The sequence below is a fragment of the Heptranchias perlo genome, chromosome 9, assembly GCF_035084215.1.
Source record: "Heptranchias perlo isolate sHepPer1 chromosome 9, sHepPer1.hap1, whole genome shotgun sequence".
NCBI lineage: Eukaryota > Metazoa > Chordata > Chondrichthyes > Hexanchiformes > Hexanchidae > Heptranchias > Heptranchias perlo.
This window is the reverse complement of record NC_090333.1, coordinates 28,271,165-28,277,595: the sequence shown is the minus strand read 5'-3', so window position 1 is coordinate 28,277,595 and position 6,431 is coordinate 28,271,165.

Below are 6,431 nucleotides of genomic sequence, written 5' to 3'. Positions count from 1 at the left end.
TTCATATGCAGAAAACCAAAAAAAAAACAAAAATAAGTGTCACATTTTTTTTTTAATTTTTTTTCTTGGATGTTGTTTTGTTCACAGCTCCAGTCCAACAGACACTTCCACAATTAATTCAAGAACACAGGGCTGTTTTTTTCTTTTTTTGTGTTTATGTGCAGAAAAACCAAAAAACCCAAAATAAGTATCAAATTAAAAATTTTATTATGTCGGTCCAGGATGCACTCCAGTCCCTGTGGTGCCCACCAGTCGTGGAAAGCCTCAAGCGTACCGGCAGACACTGCGTGCTCCCTCTCCAGGACCACCTGAGCGCAGAGAATTCGGCGGAAGAGAGGCAGATAGTCGGAGCTACTGCCCCCACGGGCCACGTCTAACCTGGACCTGTGGATAGCCACCTTGGACAGGGCTTTGAATATGTTGTAACTTGTGGAGGACTGATGCAGGGAAACCAGCTAGGAGAGCATATGGTATCCTTTCCACACATTGGGGAGGAGGTTACATTTTTTATAATTTATATTTTTCCCAATTTCTTCCATTTTTATCTCTGCTGACAAGACTGAATATTGCTGGGATACAGTTCCACGAAAGACAACATCCTTCCAGTATGATCATTCTTCATGTGTGAGCCTAGACAATGAATGTTAGCAGACTATTCTACTGTAGGAGTCATCATAGCCACACGCGATCCTTTTCTCACCCAATGTTCACACTTCCAGAAAGATTCACTGGATAGCAATTGGAGTGGGAACCCAGGTTGATCTCCCCCTACTACCCTAAGATTCTGAGGCCAATTTTGCTACCACACCTGAGATCAGCTAACTGAGCACAGAGAGGGGACCTTCTGGTTCATATGGCTCAGTACCACATACAGAGTATACACAGTACCCAAAACAGACTTGGAAATGAAACAGAGATCTTCCAGGTCTGAATGGCTCACTTACCCACTGGCCAAACTAACTGAGCTGTAGGGCAATCTGGTGATCTACTATTTAAAATGATAAACGGACTATCTCGAACTCCATCTTGCTGTGAATTGGAGTGAAAGAATGCAGGTTTGATTTCAAAATCTTCACCACTGTGAATTTGCGATCCAACCCCTCCCCCCAATAATCACCTATGGACAAAGAATGAATATCCTTGGATCCTTGTTCTCTGTGTGAAAATTATAAGAATTGGAGCAAAAGCAAACATAACTATGGATCACATGACTTGTAGAGGTTGTTCTGGTTTTTTTTTGCAGAGAAGTCAGGTTAAATTTGCTATTAAAATTATAGCCATTACAAATACAAGCAGTACTCTGTTTCTTTCAAAGTCGAGCATGGTAATCGGCAGTTTGTAATCAGAACCTATTGCAGGACATTTTGATTAATGAGCATACAGTATTAAGGGATTTGAGGGTAGATCATCCAATTGAAGAATCAGATTGTTCAATTCTTTACTCCAATAGAAGAGTAAGTTGAGGCATATCGTGTAGTTGCAGATATTGCACACGTGTGTGTTCATTCCTACCCTACTGCACATAACATTGTAAATGGTTTTCTCTCCTCATTGCATTGTACCATTGTCATTAACCCCATTCCCAAACCTTTTGTCCTTGCAAACTGTTTCTCCATCTCCAACCTTTTTTCTCTGCAAAGTCTTTGAACCTGTCCATGTCTCCCACAACTCCCTGTTTGAATCCATCCAATCAGATTTCCATCCCTTCCACAGCACTAAAACGGCCTCAACCAAAGTCACAATTTACATTTTCTGTTACAGTAACCATGGTGCATTATTCCTCCTCATCCTCTTTGACCTTTATTGTAGCCTTTGACATGGTAAACCACACCATCATCCTCCCAATGCCTTTCCTCAATTGTTAGCTCAGTGGGACTATCTTTTCTAATGTCTATTATATACAAATTGGCCAGGAACCAGGTTACTGACTGTACATTTATAGATGTTTCTTTTCCTTTCATGTTCACATAAGGTTAAAATGTCATATTTAGTTGTATTTTGGCCGATTTTTTTTTAGAAACAGCAGATTTGACAACAGCAGTTTTAAGTCAACAGATGTCACGCGTCCACCAATGATTCTGTGGTTATGCCTGAAGGTTCCTCCCCAACCAAAACATGGTTAATATGATGATTACGGTGGACTTCATCGCTGTCACAATTTTGATAATGCCTCTGATTTGGGCCCATGGTTATTTCCGTACTTGAAAAAAGTACACCTAAAATATTAAAAGGACTGTGTTGTATGTGTCAGCTTGGCTCAGTTGGCAGCACTCTTAGCTCTGAGTCAGAAGGTCATGGGCTCCAGCCCCACTCTAGGATTTGACTACATAAACTAAGCTGACAATTCTGTACTGTGCTGAAGGAGTTCTGTATTGTTAGAAGTGCCGACCTTCAGATGAGATTTCAAAAAGTTTCAGATGGGCATAAAAAAGAAATGTACTATTTGAAGAGTTCTGTTATCCCAGACAAGATTCTGCCCTTAACTAATGGCAAAAACAAATTGATTAATGGTCATTCATCTGATTTATACCATCTTGCTGTTGTGTGTTTTTTTTCTACATAACAACAGCAAATGCATATAAAAAGTAAATGTGTTGTGTATTATGTGCTTTGGGATGTCTTGAACCATGTGCTGATCCCTCCACATATTCAGCCTCTCCCACCCTATCTTCTGTACCTCTGTTCTCTGATACTAGCCTTCTGAGCAGCTCCCTTCCATTTGCTCCATTTTTGGTGGCAGCACCTTTAGCCTTCTTGGTCGTACTTTCTGGACTCTCTCCTTAAACCCTTCTGCTCCTCTACCTCCCTTCCAGCTGCTAGCTTTCTCAAAGCCCTTCTTTGGCCAAGCCTTCGGTCACCTCTCCTGACCCTCCCACAAAGGCACTCCTTTTCCCCTCTTATGAGTGCTTTGAGATCTTTTCTGTATTAAAGACCTAAATATATGCAAGTTGTTACTGATGGAGGTGCGTGGATAGCTCTGGAGTGCCCTCTTTTGGATGCTATTTTTCTCCCTTGAGAAACAAAATCATAATATTAACATTTTACTTGTCAAGCACATTTCCAATGGCAAATGATACTGCAAATAAAAGAAAAATGAACTCAAGTTAAAGTAAAGAAGGATAGAGGTAAAATGGTCACCCAATGGTTAGGGTGCCTACATGCTGTATCATAGAGTTGACGGATTATAGCCAGTGCCTGTGATTTCCTACATGGTAAATTCATTCCAGTTATTGTGGTAAAAGTGCCATGTGAATGACAAATATTTTTTCCTGAGGAAAAATCACTGGCTATGTCAAAGCAGGCTGCATGAATGCAGCTCCCAATAATAAAGTCAGACAGTGGAGGACAGGTCTCCTAGCTACCCTCCTGACCAGGAGTCCACAATGGCGAATTGTGTGGCACTCAACCATAATGACAAAGAAAATTCCAGCTTCGATCTGATCTGTGCTGAATTAGCTGATCTCATCCAGGGTAGCAATAAGAGCACTACACACTTGGCCTCAGTATCCATGAACTAGGTAGGTGAAAAGTGGCCATGGTTCCTGCTCATGATTGAAATGCAGTAATTAACTGGAAGTGAGCTTGTGTGGACGTTGACTGAGGACAGGATCAGACTCTGCTGGGACGCATACCCTGGTAACACTGTCAAGTTGAAAACATATGGAATGGATATGGTATCAGAAGATTGCTACTGCCTGTGAAAATTTCCTAGTATGAATCAAAGCATTCAGGACAGGAGATACAAGCCGAGGCTCAGTGGTGCCACGCTCACCTCTGAGTCAGAAGGTTGTGGGTTCAAGTCCCACTCTGGAGACTTGAGCACAAAATCAAGGCTTACACTTCAGTACAGTGATGATAGAATGCTCTGTCTTCTCAGGCGGACATAAAAGATCCCATGGCACTATTTCAAAGAAGAGCAGGGGAGTTCTCCTGATGTTCTGGCCAACATTTACCACTCAACCACCACTAACAAAAAAATATTTATTCCTGAACCAACATCACTGAAACAGATTACCTGGTTATCTATCAGGGGCTATCAGTATCGTACAGCACAGAAGGAGGCCATTCAGCCCATCATACCTGTGCCGACTCTTTGAAAGAGCTATCCAATTAGTACCGCTCCCCTGCTTTTTCCCCATAGCCCTGCATTTTTTTCCTTTTCAAGTATATATCCAATTCCCTTTGTAAAGTTACTATTGAATCTGCTTCCACCACCCTTTCAGTAGTGCATTCCAGATCATAACAAATTTCCAGAATTTGTGGGACCTTACTGTGCAAAAATTGGCTGCTGCATTTCCTACATTACAACTGTGACTACATTTCAAAAGTATTTCATTGGTTGTAAAGCACTTTGGGACGTCCATATATAAATGCAAGTTTTCTTTCTTTTAAGGAAGAATATCAGAGGGCAAGTTGAAGAATTAAAAAGGGGAATGGTATATATAAAAATAATGTTTAAAAGTGCAAGAGATCATTCAATAGAATATAGGACATTTTAAGTTCTGTCCATTTAACTTGTTTTTTTTCTTCCCTCTGGGTTTACTTGTTTCTACCCTTTAGTGATGATTATATTATTCCTGTAAATGACTGTTGATTGTAATTGAATGCCACCTGCTGGTTACAGGCCATAACAAGTCTTTATATGTATTTGCTGCCAAGCTCCTGATGCCTACTGATATATTTAAAAGATCAAATGAGAGATGAATGCCAAAACATCACTTGTAGAAATCGAGAGAGTACGGTGATGGGGATTCCAACAAAAGGCGTCAGCCATGGCTCAATGGTAGCACACTTGCTTCCGAGTCAGAAGGTCATGGATTCAAGCCCTGACCCCAGGGATTTAGGCATATAATCTATGCTTCAGTTCAGTACTGAGCAAGTGACGTGCTGTCTTTGGGATAAGATATTAAACTAAGCCCTGTCAGGTGAATATAAAACCTGGCCTAATTGGAAGAAAAGCAAGGGAGTTTTCCTGCCGTCCTGGCCAACATTTATCCCTCCACCAAAAGCAGATTATATTGTTGTGTGATCTTGTGTGCATGTTGGCTGTTGTATTTACCTACATTACAACAGTGACTACATTTCAAAAAGTAATTAATTAGCTGTGAAATGCTTTGGGCTACCCGAGGTCATGAACGGCACTATATAAATACAAGTTCTTTATTTAGAAGAGGAAAGTAAATTAAACCTTATATTGACATTTGACCCTATGTTGATCTATAATGGAAACTTTTGGAGTTTAGTTGTGAAATGAATAGCCCCCCGCCCCCCCGACACCCACAACCTTTTTCAGTGACTCTTTCAGTGCTTATCGATTACACAAGGAGCAATATGTTTTGTTTCTGGCTCATTTTAAATATGAAGAACTACGGATGGAGCCATGAAAGGGAAAGGGTGGGAGATAGTTGTATTACTTGTGAGACACATGGAGCAACTACAGTTTTGAAAAATTCAAAGAAAAATGAATATCGTTATCCCACGCAAGGTCATGGAGGAGATCAAAGTGTAACGCTTCAGCCTTTGCACTGTGAGAGGACTGTGTGTTGTGAGAACTGAGAATGCGCCATCTAAAGAAAGTTAATTAATGCAGAGTGTACAGGTTTGATAATGAATCGTGCAATGTAATGTAAAATGAGTCGGAGGGTAATGGCCTGAGATTGTACACATGGAAGAAGTACAAAGGGGAAGTCAATGAACATAGAGTGGAATCATCAACAAAAGAGCAGATAGGGTTGGATGATGAATGGAGGAGGCCATTGATATGAAGAGGGAACAAGAGTGGGTGAGAAGACTGATAAACTACTAAGTTAATGTAAAAACAACCAAGAGGATGAGACCTCTACTACAGCATAGCTAGAATGAGTTCAGGAGAAACTAAATAGTGAAAGCCATAGCTTTGGTGAGAAGCCATATGATGGTAAGTGTATGGTCCCAGACGGCGTCCTCTTTAGTTCAGGTGGATAGGGTAGCCTCAACTTTAAGCACCCTGTAGAAGGAGGGCACCCCTAATAAAAATCAGACGGCCACTCCAAATTAAATAGCAAAGTAATAAATTGAAATGACCCTTTGGTAACTGGAATTAGTGAAACAATCAATATCCTATGGTGCCCATTAGTTAAGAAAGGCTTCAAGGAAACCGTATGGTCATATTCCATGGTCATCTGAGTGCATACTAAAGTTCAGGACATGAAAAAGCAGTTGGAGAGATCCTCCCTCATCGTCTTACACCTGAACTTATGAATGATGGATTTTCCTAACCACAACAACAATGACTACTTGCATTTACAGAGCTCATATAACACAGTAAAACATCCCAAGGCGCTTCACAGGAGAGTTATCAAATAAAATTTGACACAGAGCCACATAATGATATATTAGGACAAGTGACCAAAAGTTTGGTCAAAGAGGCAGGTTTTAAGGAGCATCTTAAA